The sequence below is a fragment of the Ambystoma mexicanum genome, chromosome 5p (genome assembly GCF_040938575.1).
Source record: "Ambystoma mexicanum isolate Mex_15411 chromosome 5p, UKY_AmexF1_1, whole genome shotgun sequence".
Classification (NCBI taxonomy): Eukaryota; Metazoa; Chordata; class Amphibia; order Caudata; family Ambystomatidae; genus Ambystoma; species Ambystoma mexicanum.
In genome coordinates, this window is record NC_090930.1 from 1,118,286,906 (window position 1) to 1,118,310,811 (window position 23,906).

Here is a 23,906-nt window from a genome sequence, read left to right on the forward strand (position 1 = left end):
ATCAAATGCTTTTATACTCTATAATTTATATTACAACCACTTGCTGCACATATTTGCTTTAGCTTTATTTTTTATGGTTATAGAATTCAACATATAAACATTTCTCATATCTAAATTAAAAGCAAAAGTTAATGAATTAAAAAAAGAAATAATTATAAAAAGATCACAAACATAGAAAATTATATTTAATCAGAATTAAATTAATCCAGCAGTTGAATAAAACAATACCTTCAATGCCTACATTATATTATTAAAATGCGAACCACATTTAACTATTAAATCCTAACAGATAATACAAAGATCCTAGGTGTACACAAATGTACTTCATAAACACCATTTGTCACCCAACAAATCATGTAGTTTCAATAAAAATCCAATCAATGCTATAATTGGGGAGGCCAGGTTAGCCTAATATCAATCTTCTCCAAAATGCCTCTGTAGCAATAAAACGTGGATCATGTATGAAGCGTGTGAAGTATTATAACCTAGCATTAGTTACAGAATTGTAGTACAACGTTGGGTGCTTTAAGGTCTCCCGCTGAGAAGGAAATTTACAGAGACAACAATAAGGATGTTCTTTACTTAATTTAAGCCTGGGATCCATAACCTCCAATTTGTGAGACAATGGAAACAGAACCTCATAATATTTAGGACACGAAAATGTCCATGAAAGAAAAGCAGGGCATTTCATTCACTGGAAATTTGGCATACCCTGCCAGTAACACATACATATTTATAGAAGTCAGCTCAGTCTTGTGCCAATTACTTTTTCCAATAAAGTTAAATTCCCAACGATATCTTTTGTCAAATTTGTCATTACTTCACATTTGGTCATTAAGAGCTAATCAGTGATGCACTGCTCTCCTTAAAACTGCTAAGTAAATTTATAAGGAATCCCCACTAATCATCATCATTTTACAATATAGTAAACGTTTTTTCCCATTCAACCAGGATCTCAGCGAAGTGATACCAAGTGCTGCCCTAATGGGGGAGGCGAGGAAAGAAGATGGCAATTTTGATAAAAGTTCTCAATATAATTCTATCTAGAACAGAAAACTAGGTTCAGTATTTAAAACTACAAGCTCGTAAATCTAAAGTCTGTAGATTATACTACAAATCAGTTTTGCTTTGTAAAAACTAATTATTGTGTGTAAAGAAAAACAACAATAATGTTTAGCTTTCTCATTTGGACTGGTAAAGGGAAAATCTAGCCTCTAAGTCTTGACCCGATTGCCAAGTCGTGATTTTTATTAGATGCAGGAAAGCCCAAATACAATTACTGAGAAAGAGAAAGCTACTCATCGTAGTGGCTAACGCACTCCTAGTCAATAGCCCCCTTTCCTCCATACTTGTGGGATAGTCGATCTTTCGGGACGGAGCTGGAGCACTTTTTGGTAGCATCCCAAAAATATGGTCCTTTCTTATTTTTCCACGGGTCCCCGGCCCTACCCAGCAAAACGCCCTTCTGTCCTTTCTGATTGCCAAGGTCTGCAGACATATTAGCAACTAAAGGGTACTTTTTTTTTTTTAGAGCGGGTGGCAGGTGAGCGTATGGAGGAAAGTGGACTATGGACTAGAAGTCTGTTATTCACTACGGTGAGTCACTTTTTCTCACTCATACGTCCCGTTCTCTTTTCTGCATACATATGGGAGATTCCCAAGCACTGATTGATAGATAATGAGTGGTTGGATTAAACTCCCCTAGTTAAAGAGTTTTCTGAGGACCGCTTGACCAAACTAAGCAACAGCCCTAGAACTCGGGTCAAGGCAGTAATGTTTACAAAACGCAGAGGGAGAGGCCTGTTAGGGAGTTTGACTAAAGTCCAGCTGTGGTAGGACTGTAGGAAACTCACAGTTGGGGGCACAGCGCTCCAACTCTTAGGTTTGGCCTGAACTATCTGAAAGGTTTGCTAGCAATGTACGAGCAGCCAGGCTTAGTTTAGGAGGGAGAAGGGGTGTAGGTAAGTACAAAGACTTCAGGGCATGCCCATAGTTAAGAATACACTTAAACACAGTCAATTTATAAAAATATTGTTATTTATTATAAACACTAAAGCAGCTAACAGTATTTGAATTACAGGTAAGTACACGTATACACATTTATATACAGTAAGACTTTGTCAAGTATCACTCAGTTCAACAGTAAACTCTTAGATGATATACAGGTAAGTAGTGGAAGGAAGGCATGGTATCATTAGTAAGAAAGGCACAAGTGACCACAGTTCAAGGGTGTTTATGGAACTTAACAAGGGTGTGATGAACTCCTATCTAATCATAAATCTACAGATGGGAGCATGCTACGAGCATAAAATAATAATAATGCAGTCCTAGTGGAGTTTCGTCAAAATAAAAGAGCCTATACTAAGAAATCTATTGCCAATCCTTGTCTTCTAAATACAAATAGTGTGGGGTAGTGGTCATGAAAAAGAAAGAAGTGTTCACAAAATGATATGTCAGGATTTTCAGGCCGTTGGCCTCCCTTCCTCATGTTTTCAGCACGCGACAAGGCGGTTCACTCGAGCATAGCACACTCTCTGGCTTCTTCGGCACTGGGACACAGTTTCATTACCAGCATCAGGGCCTTCTGTGCCAAAGTCTCTTAAGTTATCAAAGTCTCTTGATTGAGAGGGCCCGATGTACCAAAACAAACAAAAAGTTCCTTTCCTCTTATAAGTACTCAAGTCAAGTGATTTACTCCCCCCCCCCCCACCCCCCGGATGCCCCTCAGCCCGGCTCAGATCCCTTTTTCCAATGTTCACAGAATATCTCACGGTTCACCCCAGATCCCCCTCAGCCGGGCTCAGATCCTTCCTCTTAAACTATCAGTCTCCCTCAGCTGGGCTCTGACCAATTTCAGTTCGTATTAGCTATCGAAAGACTTACGAATGTGCACAGGGTTTAGCTTGACCCATTGCAGGACCACTTTGATTTCACAATTTACATTTGCCACCTCTCAGTTGGATACATAACGGAAACCTTCAAATGAGCACCCACGTGGTTCCGGACGACTCTGTATATGGTATCCATCTTGGCTTCAAAAGTTCAGTCACTCCTTGGATGTTCAATTATATTCGTGTTGCTCATTACATACGCTTCTCACACTGTTCTCTTCAGATTTCTTCATACAATGTTGCAGCTTGCAACCTTGGTTCTAACACAGACCGGTCTGCTATCAGTCTTCCCGACTCACCGGCTGTGCTGACTTTACTGGGGCAGCTTTGTTGTACGATGCCAAGGAAAGTACTAAAGCAGCAATCACCCACCCCGCCTTGGCTATTGACGCAGGAAAGCCCCGGGTACCTCTGACACACAATGCACGTCTTTTCGGCATTAATTCCTGGTCTTATGTTTCTTAGTCTCGAAGACTTGTGAAAGTAGCATTTTTTTTCTCTGAAAAGGTAAAGGGTACTTTCCCTCCTTGCAATCTCCTCTGGTCTTGCCATCTTTCTCCTCGTATTAAACTGCCATCTTGGAACTGCTGCTTCCTCGTGTGTTTTGCCTTGCTCAGAGTGTGCTTTCATGCTCCGCCTTTTATCGGTGTGGGGAAGTGTGATGGAAGTCAGGTGTGTGAAATGATCAGTAATTGCCTGACTCTGCTTGACTCCTCGTGTTGGGACATGTCAGGTATACGGGTCAGGTCAGTTTTCTCTCACAGTGAGCTGTCTGTGAGAAAGTGTTCTTGTCGGGAAAGGGGTAGGGAGATTGTGTACCCAAGTATCCTACTGATAGTATGGGGAAAAGGTGTTACAGGGAAGGGGATACCGTGTCTCACCATCTGGTGTGCCACTCACACTCCCCAAAGGCCCCCCCCGTCCAGGTGATCCTCCCGCACTGGTCCAACCCTAGGAACTGGATCCAAAAGCGATGGGGACTAGCAGGTGAGACACCTTCCGGATTCTCACAGTAGTTAGAGTAGCAGTCAAGTTTAGCAAATCATTACTTATAACTAACATTTAAAGGAAGAACCACATATAATGTTAAGTACTTTTAAGTAACCTATAATTTAGAAAGTCCAGCCCTATCTGGGAATGAGAATTTCAAAGTCAGTGAGGACACTGTGGGGTCAGGGCCCTTGGGCAGAAGAACAAGGAAAGACAGACACTGTCAAATTTGTCAAAGTAGCAGGTTTCCTCTGTGTTGCAGGTAGGTAAAATGTTTAGTTAAAAAGGTGGTACCGGGAGGGCAGGCATACCCAATGGAAGATTGTAGACCAAAGGACCAGTGTCCTTAGGCCTAGCAGAACACAGTTGGGGTGTCCACCCCAATGTGTCTCAGAAAGCTCAGGAGGAGTACAATTTAACACAGCAAGCACCCAGGTGAGTACCTAGGAGCGGGACAGAACCTTTTCATGAAGAAAGATGACAGCCCCACTGGCGGTTACGCAGGTGAGGCAACAGCAGCTCCTGGTCATATTCTTCGTCTAGAGGCTGAAGAAGAAAACTTTGTCGTAGTGTCGGCTTCTTGTGATGGGACGTCCATCAGACTATCTTCACGATACTGGGTCGTTGGGCCTCGACATAGGGTTCAGTTCAGCAACAGTTGTTGCACAGCAGACTTCTCTCCATTTCTCAGTCCCCGACTTGGAAGGGGACATGTCTCACAGCGGTAAAGAGTCACTGCAGGTCCAGCAGGATGCCCCCGAAGTTCCAGACGAAACTGCGCTTCATGAGATGATGCACAGCAAATTGGTCCAAATCCCAGGGTATTGGAGAATTGCAGCCCAGGACAGGGGCAGGTCTTTGAGGGACGGCTCAAAATGCAGATGGTCTCAAGACTGGTTGGTCTCAGCAGTCCAGGGGAAGAAGTCATCCTGGCTGGATCTTCCCTGTCGATCAGAAGAGGCGGTTGTAGCAGCAGCAGTCCCTGGCAGTTGCTGGAGATGGCTGCAGACATCCTTCTTCCTCAGAGTCTTCATTCCATAGATCAACTATCTTGTACTGCTCCGGAACCCCTGCCTTTATGCAGGAACCCAGCCAGTCAGCAGCCATGCCACATTCAACTTGGTGGTGGCTGTTCCAAGGGGACAGCCAGTTTCCAAGTCAGAAATGGATTCAAGCAGACAGACTGGAGGATAAAGATTTTCAGAGTTTCGGTGCTGTAGGTGAGGCATATCACAAGTATGACACTGACACAATAGGCACAATATGTAAAAACCTTTATGGAAGTTTCTGGGGGTGGAAAACTGCTACTCTGCCCTATAACTAAGATGGGTGTAGTCTCGACCATCAAACGATAAACAAAACAGTCCTAGTAGAGTCTGTCAAATCAAAATGGCCTATGCTAACAAAAACCTAATGCCTGCCCCATCTCTTGTAAAGTGTATAAAGGAGAAATGTATGCAAAGGAAAAATCAGTGTTCAAAATGATAAATGTGGTTGAATTAGCTCTCCTCCCCATGTTAGACCCCACGGAGTAAGGCGGTCCCTGTAGGCAGGATGACACGCTCTGGCTCGGGGTTTTCAACACAATAAACAATTACAAAACATGGCCTTCCACGTTTAAATCTCTATTTCCAAATGTCATTTCAACAAAAAGGTACACGTGGGTCCCCCTCTGTCGGGCTCAGACCTTTCTCAACGAAGTTCACATAGGTCCCCCTTTTTTCGAGATCAGATCTTTTTCAAAACAAAGTTCAAGAAAACTTGCAAGGGGGGGTCCCTTCCCCAAGCTTATTACACTTCGGGCCACCCTCAGTCGGGCTCAGACCACTTTCGGATGACGAATACTTTCAAATGTGCATGGCTTTCTTTACAGACCTCCGCAGGACCACTTCGACTCAAAGTTCAAGGTTCAACATTCACTCTCCCCTTCTCTAGGAGCTAATTTTGCTTACTTCGCTTTTGCAGTTCATTCACTTTATCGTTACAAACAATTCACCTTTCACAGAGACTTTAGAGTGGGCTACTTCCTTTCTCCGGACCACTCGGTTACTCAGTTTCGCTGATTCCACAGTTGTCCTTACTTCAAAGTTCATTCACAAGTCTGCCTTTCTTCACGTCTCATCCACACGGATGCAGCTTTCACTTGATATGATATTGCCACTTCAAATTTTCTTTAACACACACCGGTCTCTCAGGTTGCATGCCAACTCACCGGCTGTGTGCGTTTCTTTCTTGGTTTTTACGATTTCCAATTCACGAGTCAAGGTTAGTACCACAGGCTTGGCCTCGCCTCCCCAACTATGCTGTTCACCCGGCAGGGTCGCTGGCATCTTTGAAACACAATGCAACCTTCTGAAGTGGGATCTGGCCTTCTCCACGTGTCTTTCGCGGCCTGTCGGCGGGAACAACCTCCAATAGGGAACTCTTGGGGTTTTCGGCCGGCTGCTCTCATCCCTTGCTCTGTTGCTCTGCTCCAGTAGGTTTGTCTTTGCCCCAGAAGTGTCATGATCACATGCAGGGTTTCTGGTTTGGATTCAGGCGTTCGTGCCAGGCGGGATTCTTTGTATAGATCTGTGTGCTCTACATGGGTTTTAGCATGGCAAACATGGCATTCTCACAGTCCACAGTATCAAGTTAACCATAGACTTCCATAGAAACTCAATAGTATCCCAATAACTTTAAAATGGCCGCCCTGTGGGTCACTGATAAGTTATAATAGAGAACCAGACATTGGGCATTGATGGCTATATAAGCCCCGCCTATGCAGTAATGCGCGCTTCGCATCAGGTCTGCTGTCAGCGGTGTAACGCTACCGGCGCTCAGCTCAAACAACTGGCAGAATATTAATAACCTGAAACGCTCACAGAATATCTACAGACCACAGACTAGTATTGCCTGACCAAAGTTTCCGCAGCCGCAGTCCTCCAACAGAAGATTTCTTCCGACCGTAGTTCGCAGTTCAGTCAACAGCCTTCGTCCGCCGCAACATTCTGAGATTTTCTGACCCCTGAAGACCTGCAAAACAAAAAGGTACCATAGTTAAATAACGAACATTACAGAATTAAAAGGTGAAGGAAAATACCATACGCGCCTACGGACCTGAAGCCAGCATGAATTTTTCCTCACGTTCCAACTCTGCGCTTCACAGAAGAAAGTTTTAGTTTCAAAACGAACTTGCGCTGTGCAGCGCCCTTTTCCCTAAATATGTGCGCATACTTACCACAATAGAAAAACCATATTAGGTTACCTAAGGCATTCTGTTTTCGTGCGCTTTCACTATCGGAAACGCGCCAACTTACCTCAAGAAATGGTTTCATGTTTTTTCCTCAATAACGCTGAGTTAGTTAAAGCTTATTCCTCAGTGTACCTGCAAAAGCAAAAGAGAATTATTAAAGTCAGCAAGAGAGATCTCTCCAACTTTAGAATGTTTTTTCTCAGAGACATCTGCCTTCCCGCTTTTTCTGACAAGAGACTTTTATCAAATATTAAGACACCTACCTTCAGAGGCTTACCAGAGATCAACAGCATCAGTCTCCTGAACCTCAACATCTACGCGCCGCTGCGTGATTACCCAACACACAATTCCTTCTTTCTTGTTATTTCTCTTTTAGGACAGGGAAAAAACCCTTAACAAACCAGTTTAGCAGATCAACAGGGCTTTTTGGATCTTATGCTCCTGTGTAGACAAGGTAAGCGCTACAGGAAGTCCTGCTCGTACTAGTGTTCTGCCTTGTACAGCGTGTGTCTCTAGGTTCTGACTTTTATCCATGTGAGGAGAGCTAATTGGTATCAGGTGTATGCACTCACTTTGCCTGACCCAAAAAACAGGAGGACATGTCCAGTACGATGTGTGAGAATTAGTCTTGTCACTCTCAGTCACCCTCTTCCTTGGCCCAGTGTATGTGTAAAAAGGGGGTGGGTCGGAGTTGGGACCTCAGAGAATCCTGGAAAATAGATTAACAAAAAAGGGGGGAATACCGCGTCTCACCGGCTGCCTCACCCCACTCCCTGAAGACCCCTCACACAGGTGATCCTCCCACACTGATCCACCCCAAGGGTCTGGATCCAAAGGCGATGACCATGCCCTGGCCGCTTGAGAGAGAGATCCCCGGGGGTAATCAGGTGAAACACCCTATGGTTTCTCACAGTGCACTCCCAGCTTCCTGTCCTCACAGACACGCTGGCGCCATCGGGCGAGCTTCCCAATTGGAGCCTGGCAAAGACAAAAGAGTGAGCGGGACTCCCTCACTCAGGATAGCAAAAGTAGAATCAAGAAAGGGCAAACCATCAAGAGTTGGTGAAAAAAGAAGATGAGCACCATTTTAGTACAATGGTGACCCACGTGTACCTTAATGCAGCTGCAAAATCATCCTGCATGTAAGTTTAACTACAAAAATCAGTAGAACCATCTGCTGCCACTAGCTCCTCAGATGACCTTGTCAATGTAACAAGAAAAGTACAAGAGAAGTGGAAATAGAGATACCTTGTGTCCGCTCAGCACTCCACATAAGGTGGGGTGTGCCGATTCAACAAAATTTAAGTTAGGCAGGATAGAAAGTATCCCCCTATCCATGGAAACAGTAATTATCACAAGGAAAATAGGAAGGGCAGCTCATGGAGCTCACAGCGACCTGCACAGAAAGTGCTGTAAACGGCAATAATACATTGCAGATGGCTTGAAAGGTGGAGGAAAGCATTATTCCAAAAAGATACAAGCAAAAGGGTTGACCAAGTCCAGCAAAAAGTGCTGGGGTACTCAAAAGTGGGAAGAATATTGTACAAAAATGAGATTCTACCTAACATGGCCCAAGTGGCCGACTTGGCCAGGGTACATACTTTTGGAAAGCCAAGGTGACAGCTTTACCGCGCACTAGATGTGCGTGGATGCCCTTGGGAGTCTGCAGGCCCTGTACTGTGTGGGCTTCTGTGATACAGGAAACTATCCAGCTGCCAATTGTAGCATTAGAGGCCTCTGTTACAAAAAATGGGAACTATATAAAAAACACCAAGGACTGTTTAGGGATTGCCTACTGTGGGTTGCCCAATTCAATAGTCACACTTGGGAAACACACAGTTTCTTTGTTAAAATAGATTTGGATGAGCACATGTCTCTGGCTTGGCTTTCAAGCGCATGCGATTGCACTGTGTCGTGCTAAAAAACACATATTAGGCCATGTGTCTGCTGCTCTCTAGATGAAAAAGACTGAAATCTTTAATAGGTTTTCTCCGTCAAGCAGGTGCAGAAATGTTATAAAAATAAGAAGAAGAATATTCTTCGGTGGATGCCTCTCTTTCGATTTCTTGGTATTGTTGGACCCTCAGGGTTCATTGATACGGGGATCCTTAGTCCGAATACTCTGACTCTGTGCAATCTTGTTAAGCGCTAGGTCCGGTCATTCATCAGCCGACCGGTTTCTCACAATGGCCCAATATGTGTTTTTTTAGCATGACACAGTGCCCTATCATGCGCTTGAAAGCCAAGCCAGAGACATGTACTCATCCAAATCTATTTTAAGCTACAAAAAATGGGAACACATCACAAAGTTCTTTGTCCTATCCAGATAGAACTTCAGAACCGTTCTCACGTCTAGGTTGTGTAAGACATGTTCCGTGTCTGAAGAAGGGTCTAGAAAAAACAACATCAAAGTAACAGATTGATAAATGTGGAATTCCAAAATGATCTGAAGATGTAAAGAAGGATGTGTACGGAGAAAAACTCTATTTGTGGAAAGACAAAGGGTTCTTCAATGCACAGAGATTGTAGTTTGCCAATAGTTCATACTGAAGTGATGGCGACCAAAAAGGCCACCTTCCAGGTAAGGAACTTTAGATCCACATTCGCCATAGCTCCGAATGGCTTTTAACAAAGCGTACTGAGCACCACATGGAGGTCCCATTTCACCGGAGGTAGCCTGACAAGAGGAAAAAGATGCAGCAGGCCCTCAAATTGTTATTTGTATCACTGGATTTGTGAGGGTCAAAAAACAATAATCAGTGTTCAGGTAAGCAGCAATAGCCGACAGGTATGTAAGGCAAGAGTTCCAGTAGCTGTGCGGTCCGAGATAAAGAAAAGGACAGTATACGCTGATGCCGGATGCGGGTCGATATTTTTGTTTAGACACCAGTGACAGAACCAGAGCCATTTGCTCTTGTACTGTACGCACGTAGAAAGGTTTGCGCGCTGCCTGTATGATACATAGTGTCATCAGATAGATTATGAATGTGAAACTAGACAAAAGGTCTCAAGAGTCCTAGTGGAAATGGACACAGCAAGGCAACGCTTTATTGGTTTGCAAATCATCCCAACAAAATTACACCCCATCAGCCAACCACCCAAACCAACCCAACCAACCCACCTCCAGCTTATATTCCCTCATGAACTGGACCCTCATAATATACATCATATCCGTTTGGCTTCCCCCACCCCTCAAGGTATAACACTAGAGTTTGATGTGTACATCCGTAGTCTGTCTTCTATTTCCCCTTTGTCGCCCGTCATCACATGGTCCCTCGTTTCTGGGTCAGTCGCTCTAGCCTGATGTTATACAGTGTATTCCTCCTCTAGTCAGGGGTGTGGGGCGACGTCCCCCGACACTGGAGAATAAGGTCCCATTGTCTAAGTTGGTTTAAACCATCATGACCCAAGATGTAGGCCCAAGTGGCCTTCACGCAGTGCACCCGAGAGTCGTCCAGAGCTCTGTTTTCGCATTTTTTCTGCGCATGTCTGTTTTAGGGAGCTCTCTGGGCAACCGTTACCTACAGCCAAATAGGGGGGGGGGGATTTCCCTATCCATTGTCTGCTATAATAAAAAGACAAAATAAACTGTCGGGTACATATACCATACAAAATAACACTACCAGCCTCCATTATGATCATAGTCACCTTATTGCATTTATGGCATCTTCACAGCCCCCTCACCCCCCAGGGGTCATCAGCGTTCACTAAATTAAACTGTGCTAGCAACCTGATCTCAGGGACCAGGCTTTAAGTTCAGAGATTGTGGAATGGGGTGCCACACTTGTTGATTGTTCTGGTGAAATAGATTGGGAATCACAAGCAACTGAATTGGTTGAGAGATTGACAGAGTTTTTGGTTCTGAAAAACAGTACCTGGGTGGCCACCAAGGTGCTATAAAGACTATTGTGCAGTCTTTCACTTCCTGTAGTTTTAGTAAAGTGTGATGAATCAAAGGGAAGGGTGCAAAGCTAACGCAGACAATCTGTCCCAGGAGATCTCAAGAGCATCTGTAAGGGAGACTGTGTCCCGTCCCGCTCTGGAAGCATCAGGCAGAAGTTTCATGTTGCTCTGGGTCGCAAACAGGTCTACACTCGGGGTCTCGCACACGCTGAAGAGATAGGAGAGAACTTAATTGTTTAATTCCCATTCGTGGTTTGCCAAAGACCAGCGGCTGAGGGAGTCGGCTCCTGTGTTTTCTTAGCTAGGTATTTGCACTGCTTGAAGCCATAGCCCTCTCTGTGTGGCCCATTCCCACATCTGTATGGTTAGCCAAATTAGAGGACGGGACTTGGTCCCCCATTGCTTGTTTATGTAAAACACAGAGACAAAGTTGCCTGTCCTGACGCAGACTACTTTGTTGGTGATGCTGGGCTGAAAGGCTTTCAGGGCCAGAAAAATTGCTAAGAACTCGAGGTAATTGATAGGATGTCACCTGTCCCAAGGAGAAAAGCATACTCCTACAAGTGTCACATGGGACCATTCCAAAGCATTATGCATCATTTGTGGTTCTTATTCGAAGACTATGTATTGGTCCCTGTGGTGTAGGCTCTGGAGCGAGAGAAAAAAACCCAAACACTCATTCTCTGCTGTTTGCGGTGAGGGCTGGCAGGGGAGTGGTCTGGCTCCCGCGACTTCCCGAAGGATCTGGAAGGAAAACCCAACTTCTGGGGGTAAGAAGACTTGACGGCTTGTGCTTTTGTGACGACGGACAGCCATTTTGCCGTCAAAGTACTCACCTTCGTCTTGGCAAGCTCATCACTAGAGATGTGGAACAGCTCTTTGTCCTCAAGCGGAAAGTGCAGAACCTTCTCGTAGACTTCCTTTATAAACTTGGTCACATGAAGCCAAGCTTGACGGGTGACTTATCATAAGACCTTGTGCCGAAGCATCAATATGATGGGATGTAGCTTCTAATAAATCTTGAGTCCGAATCCTGGCATCCGTTAGAATGATCTTAAAATTGTTGAGTTTATCTTGGGGAATGAACTGTTGGAACTCAGAGAGCTCCTTCCACAGTTTTAGGATGTCCACCGCCAGGACTGCTTCTGTATTTGCCTGATGGAATTGGAGGGCTGTTTGAAAAACTTTCTTCCCAAAACCCTCTAAAATCTTGTCTTCCTTTCATATGACTTGAGATGCTGAAGAGGAAGATGCCAAGAGAAATTTCCTCTGACAACTGAAACCTGTATCAAGCGTCTTACTTTTTGTTTATGCGTTGGCCCGTGTGCGGTTTTCCACACACTTTCCTTGCCTCAGCCAAAATATCCCTCTGGAGCAAAAAGGCCTGAAAGCTCTGGTGCTTTTAAAGTAAGAGTCTCATGCACATTCCCCACAACGTTATCGACAGGACTTTCAGAAGTCAGGCACCAAGCATGCAGAGCATGTAGCGCGGGCTGGTGTTCCCTTGGCTCAGGAGGTTGCTCCACAGGTAGTTGAGGAGGAAGAGGTGGAGGTGGAGGTGGTATTTCCACTGGCCTTGAGTTTCCTGTGGCAGGGGAAACATTTCCATAAAGAGGTATTTGAAGGAGGTCTTCATCAGGTCTGAATGCATCAGGTTTTGCTGAAAAATGCATCCTCCGAGGACTGCCTTGGCTATGGAGTTGGTATCGGTCTGCCAAACAGATTCAGTCTCCATGATTTGGTTGCCATTAGCTGCCAAGAGTGTTCCCTCCCACCCCCGCCCCAACCACAGATCCACATGGTGGCACGGTCCCCAAGGAAGGAGGAAGAGAGACTGGTGGTCAGTCAAAAGACTGAAAAAAAAATCTCGAACTGCAAAAATATCGAATCCAAAATCTCGAAAAACAAAAATCTCGAATTATTTATTTATTTAGTTATATGTGTTTTTGGGGTCAGGTAAGTAAAAAAAAGGGTTAAAATAAAAAAAAAATAGAAAAAAGGGGGGTTGGGGGGAACCCCCCCATTTCGAGATAAAAACGTATTAAAAAAAAATTCGAGATTTTTTTTTTCGAGATTTTGAACTCGAGATTTTTTATTTCGGGATTTTTTTTTTCGGTTTTATGACTATAAACCAGAGAGACTATTGGTGGCAATGGCATTTTCATATGCAGGGTCCACTCAATTCTTGTACATTAAGGGTCTCTCCCCAAAGATGCAGATGGAAAAGACCTGGGTCTGGCGTCAGAATTTGTTGTAGCTGACAAAATGGCCGACGCCATCAACACAGTCGGAGCAGCCGTTTTGAGGCTTTTTGTGGTAATGTGCGTCACAGATTTGTCTGCAGGGATTTGGCCTTTATTTTAGGCGCTTTCGATAATTCCTTAGCCCTTTTTTAGGGTTCTTTCGCTGTAACGGTAGATGTCGACTTAGGACGACCCTCTGTCCGTCTGGCCCCGTCAGTGTGGCCAATACTATGTTTAGTCCCTTTGAGGGGCACCTTGGATGATAATCTGGTTTTATTAGCCCCGGAACAGGGATACTCTGCCTTGCTGGTAGACAACTTAGCCACTTTCTAGGGAACCTCAGGAGTGACCCTGTTACCTTTAGCCCACAAAAGGGGAACCTCGTAGGGGACTCCGGTATCCACTTTAGGCCTCGAGTGGGGCACCTCAGTGCAAGCCCTGGTGACTCTAGAGTCAGGACGACTCATTCCTGAGCCAGATGATTCTGGAAAGGAGTCACCCAGACGGGGTGCTCTGAAAAGAAGGGTACTCCCCAGGTGTTTTTTTCCCTCAATGAATTCCCTTAGGTGGACTGGAAGAATGCTGTGGAAGACCTCCTCCCAACTGACGAGTCTAGTCTTCTTTCGGGTGTGTGGACCAAGAGGGAATCACAATAGAAGCACAAATTCCACTGATGTTCTGGGCCTAGAAACTTGAGGCAAAGATTGTGAGGGTCCACTGCTGCATATAGACCTCCACAGGAGGCACACGATGCAAAGTCCTAACACTCAGGCATAGGACAGAAAAAGACCCTTGAACGAGGCAGGAAAACAAACTGACGGACAAGAACCTGGGATAAAAAGAAACCCTGCAGAGGCTAAGCGCGTCCGATTCTGGCTGTGCAGAGAAAAGGACTGAAGGGCGGTGCGCTGGGCAGGGCTAAAGCCATACATGCGCTGCCCCTGCACACAAATAAAAAAAGAACTATTTTTAGGATGCTACCAAAAAGTACTACGGTCACGTACCGAAGGACGGAATATCCCACTTGTATGGAAGAAAGGGGACAGGACGTAGGAGTAACTACCATTTAAAACAAGTACCATAAGACTGCCATTGGAAACTCCTGTACCTTTAATCTTGCTTAAAATAGATAATCTTTGTTTTTGTAGGATTCACAACAACATTGTTCACTTTTGTATCTAATTCAATTGATGTCAGGCTACGTTGGAGACAGAAGTTGTATATATGTAGCACATGGATATGCAGATGTCTTAATTTCGGCAGAAATGTGTTAACAGTTTCAAGGGCCTCCTCAATGTCTGAGATGTAGCAAGAGAAAAGGGGCCAAGACACACCCTTGCCTCACAGGATACAGCTAGCATCAAATCTAACTTTGAAATTTGGTTAGTTCAAAACATGATTTGCAACTTGAGTAAATCATTTGGTATGCCCAATTTATACAGTTTTTCCCAAGGTTTATCTCTATTTATTTATATACAGGCGGAACAATGCTCTTTTGATCGCAAAAGAACGTACAATAGATAAGAAATCAGAATTGACGGGAAGCAGTGAGCTTCTTACAATGAGGTGAGTTTGAGGGACATTTTGGCCAGATTGGGGAGGGAAGTAAATAGAACAGTGACTGGGGACAATACATAAGTGGACATACATTGATTAATGACAACCAACACTGGACATTTTTAAGTCAAGTAGGCGGTACTGTGGATGTGACCATGATGGGTGAAATGCTAGAGTGGAGGAAGAGGAAGTGAGGGACAGAGGCAGGTTAGAGGTGAGGGAAAAATGTTAGCTAGCAGGCAGATGAGAGGTAGGTTAAGAGGGTAAGTCGGAGGCGAGGAGGTAGGGTTTTAGTTTCATGGATGTCCGGGAAAAGGAGAATTCCATTCAACTGGAGCAAGAAGAGGGAAACAGTGGAAGCTAGAGGAAGCACAGGAAGAGCGAGGAGCCACAAGGGTAGTCAAGGAGGCAGAGCAGAGATTAAGAGAAGGCTTGTGGCGTTGTATAGAGGATAGATACAGTGGTGCTTTACCGTGGATACAAAATGTCAATTTGGCCCTGTTTTGCATAGCTAGCCAGCCATCCAACCTGGTGATGGTACGAGGAAGTCGGTGTGAAGTAAGGGAGTTCAAAGAGTCCTGGTAGCGAAGTTTATGATCTTGAGAGGACAGAGAGCAAAGTTGGGGAGACCAAAGAGGATACTGGCACAGTAGTCCAGTTTAGAGAAGACAAGAATTGTTAAGAGATGCTTGGTGTTGTTTAAAGGCAGGCGGTGCCTGATATTCCTAATATTTAGACGGTTGAGGCAAGCTGCTGTTTCAGTTTTGGAGATTAAAGTAGAGAAGGTGTAGAGAAGGTGTGAGAAGGGTCATCGATGACGCAGACATTTCTAGCTGAAGAAGAGTGGAGGGAGAGTGTCAAGTGGGATCTGGATAGGCAAAGGAAACGATGCAAGAGAACTTTAGGCAGGAAGAAGAGTGCCTCTGTTTTGAAAGTTTAACATCAGAGAATGCAAAGCCATTCAATATTTAATGGCAGAGATACAGTTGGGAAATTTGATAGAGATCCTAGGGGAGTTTGGGAAAAGAGAAGAAGATTGGGGTGTTATGAGCCGAGAGTTGGTACGAGATCCCAAAGGAGTTGATTAGTGCCCCAAGAGCAGAAGTGTAGAGTGTAAAGAGGAGCAGACCCAAGATAGAGCATTGTGGAACATCAACAAGTGTCAAAGGCAGCAGACAAATTAAGGAGAATTGGGATAGAAGATAGGTTGGAACGCTTACCAATGGCCAAAGTTAAATCAGGGCAAGCTGAGTAAAGTGGAGAAACAGAAGTATTGAAGGCCTGCTTTTGATAAAAAGGATAAAGCATGCCATTCAGAATTGTATCCATGTTATTACTGAAATCCGTCTAAAAAGACAATATTCTCCCAGTACTTGTTGGCCAAGCCCTAAGGACAGCAAGTAGAAAGGTGGCCAAAACCTTGCTTCCGACATATAGGTGTGCGATCGGTCTGTTACCCCTTCAACTGTTTGTAAATTCTAACTATTTGGGCATTTAACCAAGTGAGAGGAGGGGGTACCTGTCTTTATAAACTGTTTAAATAAAATAGAAAGTTGCCCCACTAAGATGGGCCCACCGTCTGGGCCCGGGGAATATTCAATTTTTTGAAGTTACCCATTAACATGGCTATATACTCCCTACTAAAGAAAGCTCCAGTCTGTGAAAGGCTCTGCCTTAGAAATGGGTGTAAATAGATGTTGAAGATATGCTTCGCACAAAGGGGCTCATTATGAGTTGGGAAGTGTGGCTAAAAATGGTGGTAATGCAGTGGTAATGAAGTTACCACTGCATTACCTCTGCATTACCACACCACCGAACTACAGGGGTTGGAGGCAGGGGGGAGGAAACCCCGCCATCAGAATGCTGAAGGTAATTCCTCTGCTTTACAGCAACAAAAAAAAAGGCCAAATCGGCGGAATTACTTGCTGCCGAAACCCCATGGCGTTCTATGGATTCCAATAAATGGGGAATCACTGCCTGACCCACTTTAAACAGAATTTATTTGCTGTTTAAGCACCTATCAAGCAAGCAAATAAAAACAAATAAATAACACAGCCTACCACCATCTGTAATCCGGCGGTAATTCCACTGGACCAAGTGATGGTAACTGTAAATCCATTTGGAGGTATCTCGGCAGTACCACCAAACTTGTAATGAGGCCCATAATCTAGGGTACTGGATTGGGTTGCAATAGATGTTCTGGTCAAGGATCATTATTTAACTTCCAAAAACAGGTGTTCTCCCACCCCTCCCCCCCATCACTCAATTTCTGCATACCTTGACTTTTCTAAAGATTCTGCATACATGTCTAACTCCTACACCAGTTTTTGAATCTCTGCCAAATATGAGACCTTTCATTGTACTTGGCAGGGGCAGTCCAAATGTGTGATCTTATCAATGCCACAAAGAGCCTACCACATGAGACAATTTTGCGTTTGATTCTTCTTCTCAAATGCATGTTTGTGTTTCCCCCTCAACAAAAAAGTTGGATTCCGTACTACCACTGCATAAACCTCTGGACCATGATTCTATGATGGACAAAACACTCATGACTATAAAGTTCTAGTCTTCCAACTACATAAATGTTCCATGATTAACATTAACTAGGTTATTATACCCTGGGGGTTTACCAAGAGATTACTAAAAACAGCCACAACTTGTAAATATCTGTACACTTATTAAACAAGCAGGAGTACTTTAAATATTTGGTTGCACAAACAAACAGACAAGAATCGTAAAAATTGGAGGAAACAAAGATGTAATCTAAGGTGGACAGAGAAGGGCCCCTGAACTACTTAGGTTGACTCAGGATAATTGTATGACATACATTACTCACAGTAATCTTATTTCTAGTGCTTGCATCTGCTTAGAATGACATGCTGTGCATATAGTCCGACATCTATTGGTAATCGCAGAGTATTGCATCTTTTTTTTTAAAGATCAAAAAGGGACGTCGACATGAGCGTCTCTGTTAAACAATCCCTAAACTAACGTGACATGTAGTGTACCCATATTCCCTCACATGTCGAGGTCCCCCCGGTTGTTTTTGTTCTGCCAAGAGGGAGCCTGAATAGAATGCGCGAGTACAGAAGAAAAGAAGGTGTAAGATGTCTATGTTCCTTCAACTCTAAGAGGAGTGGAAGGGTGGGTGCATGTGAATTGAAGCAGATACAAGCACCAGAAATACGACTGTGGTGAGGAATGTACGTGTTCTGATGCTTGTGAATATGCTTAGAATCACATGCTGTGCCTAGACTAGCAGGCAGTATCAGGATATGGTGATGGGATGTGAAAAAGAACAGCAGCAAAGACCTGTTTTAATACTGCCTGACCCACCTGAGAATCAGTCTTAGAGTGTGTATCGACGCAGTAATGTTGTGTGGAGGTGTGAACAGAACTCCAGGTAGCTGCTTTGCAAATAGAATCAAGAGGAACATTTGCAATCAATGCTATAGTAGCTAATTTGCCTCGAGTAGAATGTGCTCTAGGCGTGAAGGGTAAATCTCTCGTAGGTGGACTATATCACAGACATCAACCTTTCAAACCTTTCGAAATCACCTGATCTCAAAGCACGAGTCTCAGCAGAAGCAGACGAATCATCGCTGTACACGAACAATGAAAATGAATCTAGATATGGCATAAATGACGAAATAGCAAAAAGTCAAAACAGCAAACTGACAATCCTTAATTCTTTGGGGGACATCCTGACAAAAATAGAAGTTCTATCTCGTTTGACTTCTATGTTATTTAAGGATCAGGCTGACATGAAAACAGTTTCATCATTATCCTTAAAAAACTGGATGCAATTACCCGGATCTTGACCAAACAAAAGTCAAGTAAAGAACTGGCTAAACCAATCCGTTATTCCTCAACCTTAATACAGGATGACAAAGCTTCTCCGAATCTAGCCTCCTGTCTTTTTATTCACAACTCCATGGGGAGGAGGCAGAGTCCCAGTGGGACTATGAGGACATATTTGTTTCACCTGCAAAAGCAAAAGAAGTGGTATATCCCAATACAATTCAAACAAACCCAGGGAGACAGAGAAACCAAGCAAGTGGAAATTCTGGCTAAAAAGGCTTGAGAAATTGAAAAACCAAAAGCGCGGTCCAAGTATTAAAAAAGTAACAATCGGTTCAGGACTGACTAAGGTAACAAGGGCATTAGCTGATGGTTCGGTGAGAAGCACGTTGTTAACAGGCCCGCAAGGAACAAATAGGGACTCATAATACATCATCTACTGTGGGAAAAACTGTTGGACAGAATCAATCTCAACAACAAAAGACAAACATGGCATCATCTTCAAGTGTGATAGTCAGGGACATGCAAGTGGTAGCAGCAAAGATGGCTGAAAATGAAAATAAACATATGTTCGGTAACGAACTAGGATTATGTGCGCTGTTTGAAGAAATAAACCCTACTAGTGGCAGTCCTTTCTTAAACCGTTCACAAATGTTGGCGATATTCTATGAAATTCCAGAACTAAGTTTGATAACCTCACCAGATATGAAAAGGATTGAACTACATCGGGCTGTTAGTCATACTAAACGGGCTCTGATAGAGTTTTCATCACTGGTTATTATTGCTCCGCTCAAATCTAGTGCCCAGCTTTTCACTCAGGTGGGATTAAGGGAAGGCTAATGCAAACCATGGATAGAAGTTCGAGAAATACAACCAGAGATAAGGGCTCCTATAACGGAAAGGGAGTCCCTGAGGGCTTTACAGAAAGAGATTCAGCACTAGTGAAGTGTTGCTTTGGCAGCCCACTCGTATATGCAATGGAGCTAACTGACATGGGTCCGTTCATGAGTTATTATCTTGGATATCATGTAACACCCGAGGTTATAACTTGCTATTTTCGAATTGTGTGGGTTTTGAGTACATTAGAGCTTGTGATGTGTTTCTTTTACAGGAAACCTGGTGTACTGAGCAGTTTCATTTGGAGGGATTCCATATAGCACACAATTTGGCTACAAAGTCCGCTCATGGTTGACCAAGTGGGGGTCTAGCCATTGGTATTTGGGTGGAGCATAGCTTGGAAATTGTTAAAATGGAACCTACAACACCATGGGCCTCATTATGACCCAGGCGCTAAGTGTTTAACTGCGCTGGAAAAGGCTGAGGCGCCGTTAAACACCTAGTGCCTAATTACGAGGTCCCTTTGCGGGACCCGACCTTAACGGCTGGTTTTACCAGCTGTTAAAGTAGGGACCCGCAAAAGGGACCTTGGTGCTAATTACGGTACCGCAATTTGTGGTACCGTAATTAGCGCCTTCCCCATTCCCATTGAGCCCTATGGGGCAAAAATGGGAATGGGGAAGGGCCACGGCGGCATGGGGAATTACCGCCCCACCAACCTCGGAATGGGGTGGTAATTCCCCATTCCGCCATGGCGGACTCCGGCATCGACCATGGTGCTGATAGCACCATGGTTTAGCGCCAGAGTCCTAATGAGGCCCCATATGCTTTACCAACTATTCTCACATTATCAGGAGCTTCAAAAAGTCCTGTTCTGCTAATATACATGACCCCCCAGGAGGAGGTTTTACAAAGAAAATGATCCCGAGTATAGAGCATGTAATACTGTGCTGCTTCATTCAAAATAGAAAATGTCTGGTAATAATAGCAGGTGATTTCAATGCGAAAGATCTGCACTATCACTACAAGGGAACTTATAAAATAAACAATGATTGGGCGACATTTTTTGTTCGTCATGCCCGAATTTTATTAAAATGTAAAAACAAGTATGGCTCTAAAGACATTTTATTGGTCGAATGGTAAAGCATGATCGCTTATCAATTATGTAATTACTGACAGAGTTACACAGTCGATAAGTAGTGAAGTAGATATCTCCCCGAATTCATTGAACAACCATGCAACCCTGAACTGGTATACTGCAGGGCTGTCAAAAGGTATCAAAACTAACAAGCAAGTTATGGTAGGTGTTTGTGGGGATTCCAGGGGACAGAGTTTAAATTGGTCTGATGAAACAATTATGAGTATTAATGATATATTGCAAACAAAAAAAATGATGGCATTGAGCAGGATTTAGACGGAGTCCATGGAGACATAATGTTACTGTTAGAAAAATATGCAAACTTACATGGAATGAAAATTAATCGAGTAAAGGCCTATAATAGTAAGAATAGAAATAAAATTAGGCAACCATTACGATTTTAAAATAGCGGACAGAAAGAAAATATATAGAACTGAAAGGAATTTGATTAAGAAAAATGCTCTAATGGATTTAAGCGAAAAACAGTTACAGTGAGGAAAATTGGCGACAGGGTACAAAAATTGCCACAAACACAAATTGGGCAGAAATGATGTGAATTGGCTACTTCAGTTTCGTTGGTTAGTCTCATGATAGCAAATCCTTTTGGTCTAAGTTCAACGCCTATAAGAAAGATACATGAACTATGGAACTATATCCAATCTCTGAAGCACAATGGTTAAACTACATTGTAGAGCTGTACTATGATGGTGATGTTAAAAACATACTTTCGAGAATAAAACTTCATTTAATATGTCAACCTTCGAGATAGACAAAGTCATTTTGTGTAATATGATATCGAGACTAAAAAGTTCTCAGCTACCAGGACCCGGTGGGATCCCGAACATCTTGAAAGCGCATTCTCAGCTATGGGCGCGAATATTAATATGCTCATGTAAACACATAGAAAGAAGTGGCAATATTCCTAAAAGTTAGCATAAAGCCATCTTTGGTACCAATTTTTAATTAAAAAAATAGATTAGATCCCCAGAATTATAGACTAATATCACTAATGGACACTAATCAAAACATATTTGCAAATATGCAAATATTTTACTTAGACTATCAACGAAATGTGTAGAAGTGAAAGAAATATTAAGCCCGTTCCAGACTGGTTTTAGGAAACATCATAACACTTAAACATATTTGTGGTCCAATATTCGAGGGCTGAGTCTCAGAATAAAAACACAGCATCTTTATTGCTGGTGAATTGATTTTTTCGAAGGCATGTGACCTAGTCCCACATAATAGTGTCTGGGAAAAATCAACAAAATGGGGCATAAACTTGTCACACTACATTCAATTGCTTTATACAAACACATCAATAGCTATTCGTTTGAACGCAGCAGGACAATGTACAGAATTTCAAAACACGAATGGAGGTTTGAAACAAGGTTGCGTATTAGGACCTATCCTCTATAATTTGTTCACTGCGGACATGAAATTAATATTCGCAGAGACAAAAAGTTTCCCACCAAGGATCAATGGTGTTATGATACCATGGTTTTCTTATGCCGACAATGTTATCTTATTTGATCGAACCCAAATAGGTTTGCAAAGATCCTTAAAAACTCTGGAGGAATATGCCAAGGAAAATGCCATGGTAATCAATATAGCCAAAACGAAAAATTTCCGGCGAAGCAAAAAGAATATCGGTAACAAAAAATGTAATTTTCAAATTGCATGAACTACCATTGGTGAAAGCATTAGAATATAATTACCTGGGTTTCGTTATAACGTCCAACCCGAGTGGGGATTTTTAGGAGAAAGTGAAGGAAAAAATCTGGGGGAAGTGGCAGGCAAGTAAATATTATGTAGCTCATCGTGGAGGTAACAAGGTTAAGGGGCTGTTGCAAATATACAGAAGGAGTATAATCCTCACTATAATGTACGGTTTGGCAGCACTCGATCCCAAACAGATGGTATGTCTAGAGCAGTTAGAGGGGAACATTTTACAATCTATGACTAATGTTCCAAGAGCAGTGCCTGTGGAGGCGCTATGTTTTGAATACGGGGTGACTTCACTAAAAATACTTTGGTATGTTCAAAGAACGTTACTATTTGCAAATTTGATCAGAAGTAGTCAGGAGTCAAATTATCTGCTCCTGCTGATGGGGAAAAGCTTGGAAATCAATGTAACAGCTTTTTGGCATCACTTAAAAATATGGCGACCATGTTTAGAGATCAATTGAATTTTGAACCTGACATATTGGAACAAGATCCCAATTATGAGAAAAAAATAAAAAGAAGGCCAGGTTTTGGGCCAAGGCTCTCAATGTTGATAAGTTACACAAAAAGGCATTGTATCAGGACTTGGCATGTCAGGGCTGGGCAAGTCATACATCATCATTATACTTGACGAAACTAAGCAGTATGGAGCTTAAGCGTTTCGGTTTGTACAGGCGTATGAACGTGTTACCCATAAGGGAATTTACGGGAGCTTGGTCAAATACTCCCTATTTAGAGAGATCATGTAGGTTTTGTAATAAGGAGATAGAAACTAGCCGCCATGTCCTGACAGGATGTAACACTTTTGAAGTATTTATACCTTGGGGGTTATGAAAAGCTCACGAAACAGCTGAGCGACTGTTCAGGAGACCAATTTTGGTCATACATTTTTGGGCAACTTCAGTAGTTGTATGGCCATCTGTTTTTGATATTTGGAAAGAGATCCAAATGAAAAGCGGTCTAGACTGTTGGTAAAAATTAAATTTGGACCAACTTTGGGTAAGCCTGGATAAAGTCTTTCACCACCGTGTCACGTAAGGAAAAGAAACAATGATGCAAATATGACATTGAATGTATGTTGTTTTTATGAAGATTGTATATAGGTTGGTTTTAACGCGGAAAGATCAAATTGTATGGAGGATTATTCCAGCTGAGTTAGTGGGATTCTGAAACAAAGTTGGAAGTTCGGTGGATTGGTTCACATGGAATTTGGAAATTAATTTAGGAGCAAAGCGTGGGTGTGTGCGTAAAACCACTTTATTCTTATGAATAGTTACAAATGGATGTTGAACTGAGAGGGCCAGCCGTTCACAAACTCTCCTAATAGAATTAATAGCCACCATAATAGCTGTCTTAAAGGTGAGAGCCTTAAGACTAGCTTTGTGCATTGGCTCAAAAGGAGGGCCTAGTTTAGTAAGGACAACATTCAAGTTCCATCCGGGAGTTGGATTAGAAAAAAGGAGGGTGAAGTATTTTTACCCCTTCCATGAAAGCCTTGCATGCAGGGACTTTCCACAAGGAGACCTTGCTTTGAGATGTGGTGTAAGCAGAAAGGCCAGCAAGGTGTACCTTTAATAAGTTGAAAA

At 43.2% G+C, this 23,906-nt stretch overlaps 1 protein-coding gene across 3 annotated transcripts in view; it reads right to left on the reverse strand.

The window, feature by feature from the left end:
* The window catches only part of FAM8A1 (family with sequence similarity 8 member A1), a 201,286-nt gene that overhangs the window by 16,108 nt on the left and 161,272 nt on the right, over positions 1-23,906 (reverse strand). The gene's annotated exons all lie outside the window — the stretch shown is intronic.